We start from the raw sequence: 16,048 nt of genomic DNA on the forward strand, positions 1-16,048 counted from the left end.
CGCGTCAATAAGTGCGTCGATATGCACGTGGAAGGGCAAAATTTTCCACGCGTATATCGATGGCTATTTCGACGCGTATATCGATGCTAAAAAATTGGGCAAAAAAAAGGGGAACCCGCGCGCAGGGGCCATTTTCGCCCTCCACGCGCGCGCTCAGATCTTGGCCGAAACCTGCTACGCAGGTATTATGGCCCCCTTCCCCCCCCCCCCCCCCCCTCCCAACCCCTCTCTCTCTCTCTCTCTACACATCGTGTGTGTGCGTGTGTAGGAAAGAGATAGAGAGAGAGAGAGCGGTGTGTGTGTAGGAAAGAGATAGAGAGAGAGAGAGCGGTGTGTGTGTGTGTGTGTTTGTGTAGGAGAAGAGAGAGAGAGAGAGAGAGAGAGAGAGAGAGAGAGAGAGAGAGAGAGAGAGAGAATTAATGTACACGTAAAAAATTAAAATTAAAGAAAGAAATGAAATGAAATGTTTTATTAACGTCTTCAAAAGGCCAAAGTGACCTATGCGACCAGAAAGTTACAATGTGGTGGATCTGATACAAAGTCAGAATAACAAGATAGACAAAATAAAACATTATGGAATCCTAAACTGCTGGGTGTGGACTAAGCAGCTAAAACAGCTAGCTGGGATAGGTAGATCATAGGAGATCCAGCATCTGCCCGCTGGCTGACCTCATCAATCTCCTCCATGGTCAGTAGTCTATGTTGTGCATGTCGAGCCAAAGTGACCTGGATCGTCTGATGCAGCCTGTATCGATGTTGTGTAGTCTGGTCTCCGCAGTCTTGGGCGTCTGGATCTCCCTAGCTCAGTCGCTCATTCGATCAGTACGTAGAGAGATAGGGAAGTAGAGAGCGAGAGAGAGATAGGGAAGTAGAGATAGAGATATAGGAAAATAGAGTGAAAGAAAGAGATAGGAAATAGAGAGAGAGAGAGAGAGAGAGAGAAAGAGAGTGATATATATATATATATATATATATATATATATATATATATATATATATATATATATATATATATATATATATAGAGAGAGAGAGAGAGAGAGAGAGAGAGAGAGGGAAGTGGAGAGCGAGACAGAGAGAGATAGGGAATAGAGAAGTTTCCCTATCTCTCTCTCTCTCTCTCTCTTCTCTATTCCCTATCTTTCTCTCTCTCTCTCTCTATATATATATATCACTCTCTTTCTATATCACTCTCTTTCTCTCTCTCTCTTCTCTATTCCCTATCTTTTCTCTCTCTCTCTCTCTCTCTCTATATATATATATATATATATATATATATATATATATATATATCTTCTCTATTCCCTATCTTTCTCTCTCTCTTTCTCTCTCTCTCTATATATAGAGAGAGAGAAAGATAGGGAATAGAGAAGAGATATATATATATATATATATATATATATATATATATATAGAGAGAGAGAGAGAGAGAGAGAGAAAGATAGGGAATAGAGAAGATATATATATATATATATATATATATATATATATAGAGAGAGAGAGAGAGAGAGAGAGAGAGAGAGGGAAGTGGAGAGCGAGACAGAGAGAGATAGGGAATAGAGAAGAGAGAGAGAGACAGAGACAGAGAGAGAGAGAGAGAGAGAAAGACTCTATATGTATACATATATGTATACATATAGAGTCTTTCTCTCTCTCTCTCTCTCTCTCTCTCTCTCTCTCTCTCTATATATATATATATATATATATATATGGCTAGGGACTTGCTACGCGCCGTGTGCGAGCCACAAAGGCTCCTAGCACACAGTCATACAACAGACAAGCTCACAAGGAAGAACGGTGTGTCACTCACCTTCCTGCGTAGTTGCGAATGAAGGCTTCCCACGCCGCGAAGAAGAGGGAGACGCCGCTACGCCGCGCTCAACCGCCTCGCCGCCGTCGTGCCACCACAACGCTCGATCGCACACACACTCTCACACTCTCTCTCTCTCACACACACACGCACACACACACAAGGAGATGGTGAAGGAGAAGGTGGAGATGGAGCAAGAGCAGCTTCTATTGCACAATGAGAGAATGAGTAAAAATTAGGTTTAGTGGCTTTTATATGAGCTCACCCCATTCACACTTGGGCGCCCATACTTAGCCAACTAACTCCTTGAATATTCCAGTTAGAGTGCGTCTGTCATCGGCGATCACCCTTACCCTGTTCCTATTGGTCCGACAAGGCCGGTACCTTACTCTAAAAAATACAACGTTTATAGATCATAGGGTGTCCGTGTGCGGTGAGGGTTAACATGATATATATATATATATATATATATATATATATATATAGAGAGAGAGAGAGAGAGAGAGAGAGAGAGAGAGAGAGAGAGAGAAGTGGAGAGAAGTGGAGAGCGAGACAGAGAGAGAGATAGGGAAATAGGAATATAGAGAGATAAAGAGAGATAGTGAGAGCGAGATCGAGAGAGAGAGAGAGAAAGGGAGATAGCGAGAGCGAGATCGAGAGAGAAAGAATGAGAGATAGGGTACGTAGACAGAGAGAGAGAAAGAAATAAACAGATAGAGAGTGATATATATATATATAGAGAGAGAATTAACTAGAGATAGCTATAGAGAGAGAGAGAGAAAGATAGTAGATAGAGAAAGAGAGAGAGAAAGAGTTACGTTGGCTGACCAATTGCATGTGTGAAAAGGACAGAAACTCTCTCTATCTCTCTCTCTCTCTTCCTCTAGAACAAACTATGGAACTAAAAGAGGCAAAGGGGTTTTGCCCGCTACATGCATTGCCATGTACACCTGGGAGTGCACGTATGTGTCTACCCACTATAGGACTTGACCAATAAAGACGAGATTTTGACCCGGTCGTCCTGATCTCCGTACACCTCTGGACCGAGGTGTACGAAGATTGGGCAAGACTAGAGAATGCGAGGTAGTTTACATTGTGAGGAGTATATATATTAAAACAACATTCATAATCATTGTAGATGGCAACGTCATCAACTAACATGGAGGAAAAGATTGCATGCTTGTGCACGCTCTGCAAGTATCAAATCCTGCGCAAGCGTAGGATATGTAATGAGCATGTGCACAAGTACGGAGAGTTTGCTAGAGAAAGCGTACAGAATCTACGATACGACTCCTATGGAACGGGCATTGATTTTCGCGCATAGCACCTACATTTGAGAGAGAGAGAAATTATGCATGAAGGTCCGACCAATATAGAGCCAAGGATGGAAGCAAAAAAGGGCTTACAGACAGAACACGACGGCATGGAGGAGATGCTGGATGCCTTCTTCCAGACAAGCGAGGAGAACGCTAACGAAGTAGCACCAGAAGCCGTGCGCCTATCTCCTGAAGACATGTTGAGGAAGTTGGCACGTCAACCAATCTATGAAGGCGCCAAAATATCTATGCTTCGTACTTGTCTGGTGTTTGTGAATCTTCAGTCAGTGTACGGGTGGTTAGATGCAAGCGTCACTGCTTTGTTTAGGTACGCAGTTTACAAAAGAGATTTTTCGATTGCAACGGTGACGTGCTTGGAGAGCTTTTTAATTTAATGTGGCTTAAACAGGTTGTTGCAGGAGCAACTTCTCCCGGCTGGCAATGAAATGCCCCCCTCCATGCCAGACGCAAAGCAACTATTGACCTCAGTTGGCTTGGACTACAACAAGATTCATGCATGTCCAAATGATTGCATTCTTTTTCGCAATGAATTCACAGATTGTCCGTCGTGTCCTAAGTGCGAAGCAATGCGTTACAAATAAGATGCAGTTGGCGAGACAGCGCCAACTAAAGTGTTGCGGCATTTCCCTATTATTCCTAGGATAAAAAGCATGTTTCGTTGTGGTTCCATTGCAAAGTTGATGCGGTGGCATTCTACAAATAGATCCACTGACGCAACATTTAGGGTGCCCGCTGATTCAAAGGCCTGGAGGCACATTGAAGATACCTGGCCACATTTTAAGAGTGAACCACGCAATTTGTGGGCATGGTAATGGATGGAGTCAATCCATTTGGCTTGCGAAGCTCCTCATGGAGCACTTGGCCTGTGTGCCTTATCAATTACAACCTCCCGCCGTGGATTGCCATCAAGAAGGGTCATTTGATATTAAGCTTGATTGTACCTGGTAAGTTCAAGGTAAAAAATATGGATGTTTATCTAGCTCCGTTAGTTGACGAGATCTAGGAGTTATGGCATGGGATCGACATAGTAGATACGGTTGAACCAGTAGGAGAACAACATGCAAGGATCCATGGACTTATTATGTGGACTATGCATGAGTGGCCAGGATACGGAGAAGCTTCTGGTAATGGTTCTTGATTTACAAAATTCTCGCTATTCGCAAGCACTGTGCCTTGGCCTGATTCATGCTTTAATATATGCAGGGCTAACAAATTCAGGATACAATGGATGTCCAATTTGCGGGCAGTCTTTGCATGTGCGCTATTCTGCCTCTCTTCGCAAGACAATTTATCAAGGCCACCACCGTTATCTTCCAGACGGCCATCACTTACGCGAAGGTCAGCTTGGTCGTGTTGAATGTCGTCCTATGCATGTACAAGAGTGGCGTCGCTGATGGGAGCAACATGAGAGGCAACATGTTCCAGGAATGAAACGTTTGTCCATTCTCCATACGTTGCCGTACTGGGGTGATCTACTAATTAACCATTTGCTGGATCCAATGCATATATTCAAGAATGTGGGAGAGCTCCTCTGGAAGACAATCATGGGAATGAAAGACAATCGAGCTTCACGAGATGATTTGCAGTCAGTTGGAAAGATGCCAGAGCTGTGGCCTTTCAACAATGCAGTTGGCCAATCAAAACTTCTAAGAGCGCCATGGGTATTGCTAAAAAACAAAGAGCGACAAGTTAAAGGGTGATTTCAGAGTTCAGGACGCCAACAGGATATATGCGATGTCTCAAGACAGCATTCATCCGTGATGATCAATTGTCAGGACTAAAATCGCACGACTGGCATAAATTCTTGCAATTCATTCTTCCAATTGCAATCAAGGGGTGTTTAACAGAGGAAGTGTGGACCTGCATATACAAGATTTCAGAGTTAGTGCGGTGGATCTCTTCCAAGGAGATACGAGAGGAATCTATTGCAGCCGCAAGGGCTAACTCCATTGAGGCAGTTTGCATGATTGAGATGTATCTACCCACGAGCTACCTAACTATCCAGAGTTAGGCAGAAAGTGCGGACCTGCATATACAAGATTTCAGAGTTAGTGCGGTGGATCTCTTCCAAGGAGATACAAGAGGAATCTATTGTAGCCGCAAGGGCTAAATCCATTGAGGCAGTTTGCATGATTGAGATGTATCTACCCACGAGCTGCCTAACTATCCAAATACACTTGCTCGTCCATGTAGTAGATGAGGTTGCAGTAGGTACAGTCCACAGCCGTTGGATCTTCTTTCTAGAGCGGTTCATGAAAACACTTAAGGGTTTTTTTCGCCAAAAGGCGTGTCCAGAGGGGATCATGTCAGAAGGATGGCTGGTGCAAGAGTCTCTTGTATTGACGACCGAATTTCTATCTGTTTCTGACCCAGAAATGCCTCGACTATGGAGCGATGAGGAGGATGCAAGACTAGTGGGAGAGGAGCCGCAAGGGAAAGGGGTGCCGAAGAAAATGAACGACGCGATGCGAGAAAAGATCATGAAGTTCTGTATACTAAATTCAGCGCCGATGAAAAAATAGCTTGAAAGGTACGGAGAAGAGAAAGAGAGACGCATTAGAGAGTGACACCATTTCAGGCAAAGCCGAACGACTAGAGGCTTACCCTTGTCTGACTATCTCGCTCCTCTATCTGAATTTCCTACAATGGCATGGTTGGACAAGACAGTGAGAGCAACTCGATAGATTGGAGAACCCATATCTCTAGAAGAGGAAGAGCTGGCTATTGGATGTGACTGGAAGTATCATACATACATGGCACTGTGGTCGCATGGAAAGCATTTCAGAACACAACAAATTGACAGCAGAAGAAACACGTTTGACAATGGGGTAATGGTTAGTTTCATGCAAAAGAGCAGAGCCAGTGCCAGAGACACAAATGAGAGCACTAGCAACCTGGATTATTGTGGTCTGGTGTCATATATCTTGAAAGTCAGCTTTAGGCGGTTTGAGATGTTTTTGTTGGATTTGAAGTGGTTCAAGGTGATTACTTCTAGTCGCAATGCAACGGTACGCAGAGATGGAAACAAACTTGTGCAAATAGATTCTACAAAGGTTTGGACAGATGCAAGCGACACATTTGCTCTCCCCGAACATTGAGCAAGTGGTCTTTGTACCAGACCCTCGAGAGCGACAATGGTGGTTTGTGGTTCATGTTGCTCCAAAAAATAAACAAGTATTTGAAGGGCAAGAGCTCTTGGAGGAAAGTTGGTGAGACGATGTCCATACTATTGTGACATTAGATGAGATGGACAAAGGTATGGCAGAGGAAGATGATAGATATACGAGGGATGACGCAGACGAGGCAGAATTGACACTTGTAGATGAGATGCAATGGATGAAGACAATTTGCCAGAACGAGTTGGGACAGAGTTATGTTTGCAATTAGAGATAGACAATGATACGGTGCAAGATCTTATCGATGATGCCTCACTCGTCGAGACCTAGGCCTGTAAGTGTTTGTGTAAAGAGGTTGATATAAAATTAAGCTTAAAGTTAATTTAAACAAAGGTGTTCCAACGCTTTATTCTACTCTCTTTGTGCATGACTTTAGTATGGTAGACCAGTTTCCAGATCCCGCTTCTATGAGTGCAGATGCATTCATGGCTTCGTCACATGGATGGCGCCTGCTCAGATGAAAGAGGCTTCTCAGTACTGGGTAGCTAGAGGCACGGGTACTACGCCTCTGGGTTCACACCCGAGGGTCCGACGCCTATGGGGGGGATGCCTATGGGGGGGGGGGATGCCTATGGGTACGATGCTTGCTTCTCCCATCACAGCCACTTTGACATCTAGGGGTGCGGTAGAGGCGGGTACGTCCTCATCTCCGCAGCACAGGCGCACTTGCCGATCTCGGCGATCGGCACGTGGAGGTGGTGAATGCTGGGGATGAGGGTCCACAGATGCTTCGACCCCTCCTCACTCACGACCCCCGTCCTTCCCAGGCACACCTCTCGACACACCTCGTGGCACACCTCGGACACCTTGGGGGGCACACGATCCTAGTGCCTACAAGATCTATACTGTACGGGCAGATGGTTCAGTTGACATGGATAGAGTTGGGATTGAGATGAGACAGCGGATTCGCGAACTCGCGGAGCTACAGTTTTCGACCAACATTCTGACGCATTGGCTTGATCAGGATGAGGACAAAGTTAGTTACATAGTGGAGACCATCCTGAGAGAGTACCAGCCTGCTCTGGGTTCAAAGGATGTTCCGAGGAGGTGGATCAAGGGTGTTGCATGCGACATCGTGAAACATCGACAAGATAAAGCTCGGCAGGCTTTCAGGACCGGCTCGTCGAAGCCTTCGGGCATCCCACACGAGACGTGGCTGCAGATCAGGGAGGATGAGCGGACAACGGAAATGCGGTTCAGACAGTAGCATCGTGTCGTGCAAATACGATAGATGACCAGGGGGACATCTCATCTTGGCAGCAGAGGCTTCGACACCTTTCGCCATGAGTTTGTGAGTTTCTAATCCAATCCTAACTATGGCGTTTTTTAAAACGCGATGAATCATGTATTCTTATTACTTTGATTTTTGTATAAACGCAAAATCTTGCGATGCATCGAGCCCCGACACGCCAGGAGGAGACAGATGGATATCGCAGAGATATCTATGAAGTATTGAATGATCTTGATGCTTGAGGAGAGCCTGTAGACTGGGAGGCCTTATAGTCTCGCTGATCGCTTGAGGTGAGACATTAATATGTGTGAGTTGATTTAATTAAGTAAGTATATGTGAAGTAATATCAATACTAATTTTGAGACTTTTCCTATGTGCAGGTTGTGACGCATAGTCATCAGTGGACCGGATTTCATATATATGCCTTGTGAGACATAGACACGCTTCTGTGTCTCTTTTTTGTATAGACATATATGGTTATGGTTATTGTTCAGACAGTTATTGTTTTCCTAGGTTATGGTTATTGTCATTGTCATTGTATAGACATGGTTATGGTTCTTGTTTTGTTTATGGTTATGTTTAACTTTCTGGTTATGCTTATGGTTATTGTTAATTTTGTTTATGGTTATGGTTATCTGCATTATGGTTTTGATCAAAGTGGTTATGGCCGGTTATGGTTTTAATTTGGTTACGGTTTTGCACAAATTAAGTTTGTCATGGTTATTCTTTTAAGTTGGTATGGTTATGGTTTTGCACAAAGTTCATTTCATTTCTTTCATTGGCCTTAAATCTCATGTGAGATCCTACATGGATAGGATGTAGGAGGCGTATACATGATATGTTTTTTTTTTGAAAAGTTTATGTAAAAACGAAGGAAACTCTGTCGAAATTTCTGTTGGAGCACGATTGATTTTGATGCTGCTCGCTTTCTTGGGCAGAGGATAGGCAGTCTGGCTGTGGCTGTGTCCATCTTTTTATTGAGCACAGGCCAAGCTGCCTGTCCTCTGCCCAAGATTTGTTTTTTCTGTTATGGTCGTCGCTATGTGCGTCGCTAAGCGTGTCGAAATACGCATCGATAATATTACCTTTCGACTTGTATATCGTCGCATATAGCGACGGTTTCGTAGGGACGCGTATATCGACGGGCTTTTCGACGGAATGTGTCGATATCTACGTCGAAGTTCCCCTTTTTTGTTGTATTGTAAGGAGCTAAAAAACTCTATAGTAGAGAAGGAGTGGCGACTACCATTCTCTGTCAAACAATGAAGAATTTTGGCCAACTATTTTTATGCAAGGTGAAAGAGCACTCATAGTCCGCTACATAGTGTGGCTTAGATTCTCGATCAAAGTATTGGAATTTAGATCTGATGTCCAATACAAAGGTGGATAGTGATTTCTATCACGTGGTCAACATGTACTACTCCAATGTTTTTGACCAAATTGATTGTATCAAAGAAATGAGTGCATTTAGACTAAAAGAAAGTCCTTTTGCGAATGATTTTGTGCATTCAATGAAAAAGAGAAACGTGCATGGAAGTGGTGGATGATGAATGGTGGAGAGCATTACTGGACCTTACGTCCTCTTGCAATGAAAGTATTACTATAATCTGTAGAAAAATCAAGTTTGAAGAGAAACTAGAGTATGTACAAGTATGTTCATAGCATTATTCGCAACAGATTACTGGCAAAACTATTGTATATGTTTTGCAACGAAAAGATATTGCATCATATGAAAATGATGCCTACGAGGAGGAAATGCCAATTTGGGTGTATGATTGTCAAAACGAAGATGAAGAAGAGTCCAATGTTAGTGTATCTCAATGCACTATAGACAAAATAGAAGAGAGTCTGATAATATATGTGGAAGTTGAATTACAAGAAGACCCACAACACCTGGACTCAAAATAAGATAACAACTTCATAGATTCAATATAGCTTGAGAGTATAATGAAGATTGTGTCAAAAACCATTATGAAAGAGCTTGTATTCAACGTGTTTTGATCATATGCAATGATTCATCTATCCATCTTATTTGGTATGCTCAGAACCTGCATCTTTGTTATCAAATAGATTTCTAATTGTGATAGGGGTGTCTTGGCGGGCTTGCTTGAATTTATACCCATTTTCCATGCCAAACATATAATATATTCCTTGTGGAATATCTTGTGAATAGATTGCAAATCGGCTACTATTTTGCATTAAACAAATTAAACACACGAGGTGATAATAATGACCACATGTCAATGTATAGAATCCACTCCTTCCATCAAAATTCTTGTACCATATTGAACATTGGAAGATGAATATGCATTTAATTATGATGCATGAACCAACTTTGGATGCAGGACGAGGTGATTAATATGCGTCCCTTGTACATACGGAGGATTCACTTATTGTATCAAATTTTTAACATCCGGGCTTAAGCAATGAACACTTTTCTCCATTCAGACCTGGGATGCTTGGGGTGTTTGGGTTGCTACAGATAGCCATGTTATTTTTGCATCTCTCTCTGCCAATTGTGTTGTTAAAATATCTTCCTCCTTTTTTAATTGTACGTCAGTCTCTTCAACTGTCAATGCCAGCTCCTCTCGTGTGAATGTGACACAACTTTCCCTGATATCATGGGTGGCTACAATTGTCTCCTTCGAGGAAAAGTCTACTAGTCATGCATAAAATGTACATACAACTTTTTTACAAAATATAACGCAAAATATGCATTGTGCAATGGATGGTGAAAAACCTTCAAGTAGATCCTCTCAACGTTATCTTTGATCTCTCATCCACCACCATGGTTCTCTACTTCACTCAGAGACATGAAAAACACTGCAATGCTAACAACATCGGGATTAGGAGAATACATAGAGGAGAGGTGAAGTCACTTCGATACTTTCCACCATCCTTTCTTTATCTCTACGTCCTCACATGGCCATATTGTTTTAATCATATCTTGGTCACTTGTTTATTGATATCTTTCCATTGCAAATGGTTTGTATTTGCCCAAATTGATAGTCGTCAAGAAGTGCAGGTCACTTGTTGTGTCAACATACTGTGTGCTAGAGATTTCATGCATTGAAATGCATTAACAACCACTTGATATTGATCATCTGACACTATTTGTGTACAACAAGCTTGTTCTTCATTAGCCATAGTATCTTAGAACTGCAATGGACAAACAAATATGTAATAAATATCTTTGACTAAAATTTGCTCTCACGATTCAATAGTCTCAAAGATACCACAATTGGCGTGATTTAGTTCATTCAAATATTCTACAACTGATGCAAAAAATAAAATCACAACTGATCCAATTGAACCACAAGGGCATTTGAATAAATATATATAGATTCAAATATACTTCAAATGACTCAATGAGGTGAATTACGTAGAACCCAAAAAAATAGACTTCGATGCAAATAAAATACCCAGACAACAAGACAAAGTACGAAATACAAAATGTTCAGGCCGGGTAAAAAGACGTGCAAGTTCAACAAGAGGTCGCTAGACAGGATTAGGGTCTCTCTTTAGATTCTCTCTTAAAGAGACCAAGACATCTAATGCGTTTCTTCTAGCTTCCCGCTCTCTTCACTTCATTCAACATTCCACTTTTATCTGAATAGCCCTCATGGAATCTTGATCAGGGTGGTAAATTACTTCTTCTGAGAAATAGACTTTCCTAGCTGCACTCCAAAAGTCTATCGACATGTCAAATAGAAAACCCAATGCATAAATGTTTCTTTCTTTTGTGGATGCATGTGTACACTGTGGATCATATATTTCTGGAGCAATCCACAGCTGCTTTGAATCTCTCTTTCCCTTGCTTCCTTTTCCTCCAAAATTGCAAAGTACGATTGAGCAATTGGATGCAAGAAATTATTTGGTACGCACTTGGGTGGCGTTCTAAGCATCATGCCCCAATCAATGATGCCAACATGGGGTTTATTTACGCAAGTAAAATCTAACATTATTTTGAAAGGATGCAGGTCGCTATGCACTATACGAGCTGAGTGAGCAGTCACAACGCCATCAATTAAAGTGTGTAAGATTGCTGGCATCTGGTCAATCACTACTTTGATTCGTATACTCTCTATCCCTTGTAAGTGATGAGTTGCTGGTGGCAGAGTCATATTGTAGCCTATGCTGCATGTAGTGTTTGAACGCTCCGTGGACAAATGATAGGTGGCACATCATGTCTCCCAAGGTGCCCCTATTGTAGTATGGAAAGATTGTGATCTAGGGAGCCTCGGTGGTAAATCCAACAATGGAGGGGTGAAGTGTTTGCATTCCTTGCTCTGTCTGAAAGCTATGAAAATTTTCCTCATTCCCTCTGTTGTAGAATTTTCTTACATATGTAATGTGCTATGGAAATAAAAATAAAATATAAAGTGCATACACCAAAAGAGCCTGCTCCAACCCTTGTAGCTTCCACCAGGGCCTCGTGCGGACATAAGCATACTTGGCATTGAATATTGTGTGCATGATTGTGCCGATGTAGTTGGAATCTGATCAACCAGCCACAAGCGTTTGCACATCTTGGGCCATCTTCAATCTCTTGGGTAAGGAGGCTTGGTTTTGAGCTTTTACCCGCTTCATCTTGACCTTTTTCTCCTCCCATTATTTGTCCCATAGCTCTATTTTTACCATAGGATAGTGGAAGGGAGATCTTCTTTCAAGTCTATGTATAGCAGACTTTCATATTGCCCAACACTACCCTGACCTTGTGGTGGGATTAAAATTATCGGATCCTTGTAGGAATCAGCAACTCATACTCGCCTTTGCCTCACAACTTGCACTCTGTGTCCTCCCATATAGTGCTACAGAGGTCTTTAATGAAGATGTCACTTTCATTAATCTGATGTATGTGACCATCTGCACATGATGATATTTCCAAAATACATTCTTTTTTTGGCCTCATTTTTTCCTTGGACAATAAAAACCAACATATCAAATACAGTTTCATGGGTGCAATGGCACTCTCATACTAGTTCAAGCAAACCATAACCGTGACTTGAAGACTTAAAAAAAATGTGTGCAATTATATTGATACAAATTGAAAACCATTTTCACTTTAACATGTTATGTTTAGTCGTGTAAAATGTAACTTGTAAGAAAACCATTCAGGTCAAACAATACATGTTAAAAACCCAAAACATTTCAGCATATTATGATAAACCATAAGACATGAGTTCATATTTTACACGTTGCACTCTCACACTAGTTCAAAGAAACCATACCCGTGACTTGAAGGCTTCAAAAAATTGGGCAAGATTATATTCATTTAGTTTGATAATCATTTTCACTTTAAAATGCTATGTTTAATCGTACAAAATGCAATAAAAACAAGTAACTTCTAAGAGAATCCTCTAGATCCCCAATAGATCAGGTTAAAAACCCAAAACATTTCAAAATATTCTGATAGAACATAAAATGTGAGTTTATATTTTACATGTTATCACTTCAAAAAAATTTGATACAGTAGAAGACATGTGCATCTTGATGTATATATAGAAAATCTCATTTTAGCTCAATTTAAAACATTAATAATGCATAATTTTGTGAGAAAACATTGAAAATTTGGTGCGATTTTAACAAACCACTCATAAATTGCAAAGAAAGTCTTGCTCTTTAAAAAGATATGAATGTCTTACATATTAAATGTGTCATATACTTTTTTGAACGGAAAGTATATTAGCTATTTGTAGATATGGAGAACTAGCATAGTATGAATATTACTTCTATAAATGTAACATTTAATATAGCAACGAAGATTGATGAATAAAAAATTATTTTGAATATGATTAGATAGTATATATTTTCACAAGAACACTTAAAAATAGCAATTTTAGAGAATTCAAACATTTGTATATGAAATACTCTTCATGGCGGTGTCATCGACAAGGTATTTCATATACTTAATACTTTAAAAAATGAATTGCACATGCACATACAAATTTTATGGCGATCATATGGCCAGGTTAACGACTTGAAGGCCAAATTTATGCAAAAACAAACGCTTCTAGCAAATGACACTCAATTAGCTGTGTTATCGATCAAGTGCTGCCCGATTCTAAAGAGGAATAATGGATTCCATACGAGCATCATATAGCCGTGTTACTGATTGATTCCCATATGTTTTTTTGAAAAGAGGAAGGAAAGTTGACTCAACAGAAGGATACTAGAATGGCCGCGTTACTGACGTAGTACCCAGACAGTGAGCCAATACTTACCACAAGGACAACATATTCCCCACGTAACCAAGGTGATGCCCCCGTGGTAAGCACTTTTCATAGAACAACTTACACACACCACACTCACATTGTGTGGTAAGATACCTTATGAATGCCATGCAATACAACAAAAGGCACGCTACCACACAATGTGCACACACAACACACACATAGGTCGTGTGGTCAGGTACTTTGCTACAACCACGCACTAAGACATAGAGCACGCTCCCACACAACCCCCTCTCTCCCTCTCTCCTCTCAACGTACCTGCGAACACTACAACACAACATGGAGATATCGACGCGCGTATATCAACGAAATTAGCGGGCGTTGATATACGCGTCGATATACGCGTCGCATTGTGCGTCGATATACACGTGGAAAGGCTTTATTTCCCACGCGTATATCGACGCGTATAGTGACGCAAAAAAATTTGGGGGAAAAAAGCGAAACTCGCGAGCAGCAGGGGCGATTTTTGCATGCGCTCTGCTCAAATCTTGGCCTCCACCTGCTGCGCAGGTATTATGCCCCCCCCCCAAACCCCTCTCTCTCTCTCTACATCATGTGTGTGTGTGTGTGTAGGAGAGAGAGAGAGAGAGAGAGAGAGAGGGAGAGAGGGAGAGCGGTGTGTGTGTGTGTAGGAAAGAGAGAGAGAGAGAGAGAGAGAGAGAGAGAGAGAGAGAGAGAGAGAGAGAGAGAGAGAGAGAGAGAGAGAGAGAGAGAGAGAGATAGAGAATTAATGTATGCTTAGGAAATTAAAATTAAAGAAAAATAATTAAAGAGAGAAATGAAATGAAATGTTATATTAACGTCTTCAAAAGGTCTATGAGACATGAGACAAGAAAGTTACAATGTGATGGATCTGATACAAGGTCAGAGTAAGAGGATGACAAAATAAAATATTATGGAATCCTAAACTGCTGGGTATGGACTAAACGGCTAAACTAGCTAGCCGGGATAGGTAGATCATAGGAGATCCAGCAGCTGTCGCTGGCAGATCTCATCAATCTCCTCCATGGTCAGTAGTCTGACCGAGCGTTATGCATGTCGAGCCAAAGTGACCTAGCTAGATCCTTTGATGCAGCCTCTGTCGATGTTGTGTAGTCCTCCGCAGTCGTGGACGTCTAGATCTCCCTAGCTCAGTCGCTCGTTCAATCAATAGAGAGATAGGGAAGTAGAGAGCGAGAGAGAGAGAGAGGTAAGTAGAGAGAGAGAGAGATAGGAAATAACTAGAGAGATAGAGAAAGAGAGTGTTATATATATATATATATATATATATATATATATATATATATATATATATATATATATATAGAGAGAGAGAGAGAGAGAGAGAGAGAGAGAGAGAAAATAGAGAGATAGAGAAAGAGAGTTATATATATATATATATATATATATATATATATATATATATATATATATATATATATATATATATATATATATATATATATATATATATATATATATATAGAGAGAGAGAGAGAGAGAGAGAGAGAGAGAGAGAGGGAGAGAGGTAGAGAAGTGAAGAGCGAGACAGAGAGAGAGATAGGAAAATAAGGAAATAGAGAGAGAAAGAGAGAGAGAGAGAGCGAGAGAGAGAGAGAGAGAGAGAGAGAGAGAGAGAGAGAGAGAGAGAGAGAGAGAGAGAGAAAGAGAGATAGTGAGAGTGAGATCGAGAGAGAAAGAGAGATGGAGATCGCTTTTTTGCGCAAGAACCCCATGCAAGGCTTCTTAATCTTTCTCAAGTTGCTCATCCATCTCCATATTATCTTCTGGCTTGGACATGGAGGCCCCGTCCGGTTTACAATCAAGTAGAAAACTTTCATTGGGCTGAGAACTTCCATGGCTTGTACATGTGGTGAAAAAAACACCAGGATGGGCATAATATCCTTGGAAAAACCTGTGCGAAAAACTGCAAACAGACGGAACATTACAAAAATGGTCATGCTTTAATAGATGATTCATTAAGTGCGGCATTGGAAAGCTTTCTCTGACAGGCTACCTCGGAATGGAGGCAGGTGGGTTCGTAGACAGAGAAGAAACTATGGAACTAAAAGAGGCAAAGGGGTTTTGTCTGCTACATGCATGGCCATGTACACCTTGGAGTGCACGTATGTGTCTACCCATATAGGATTTGACCAATAAAGACAAGATTTTGACCCGGTGGTCCTGATCTCCGTACACCTCTGGACCGAGGTGTACGGAGATTGGGCAAGACTAGAGAATGCGAGGTAGTTTACATTGTGAGGAATATATATATATATAAA

The sequence above is a fragment of the Adiantum capillus-veneris genome, chromosome 21, assembly GCF_014529385.1.
Source record: "Adiantum capillus-veneris isolate H3 chromosome 21, ASM1452938v2, whole genome shotgun sequence".
In the NCBI taxonomy this organism is placed as follows: domain Eukaryota; kingdom Viridiplantae; phylum Streptophyta; class Polypodiopsida; order Polypodiales; family Pteridaceae; genus Adiantum; species Adiantum capillus-veneris.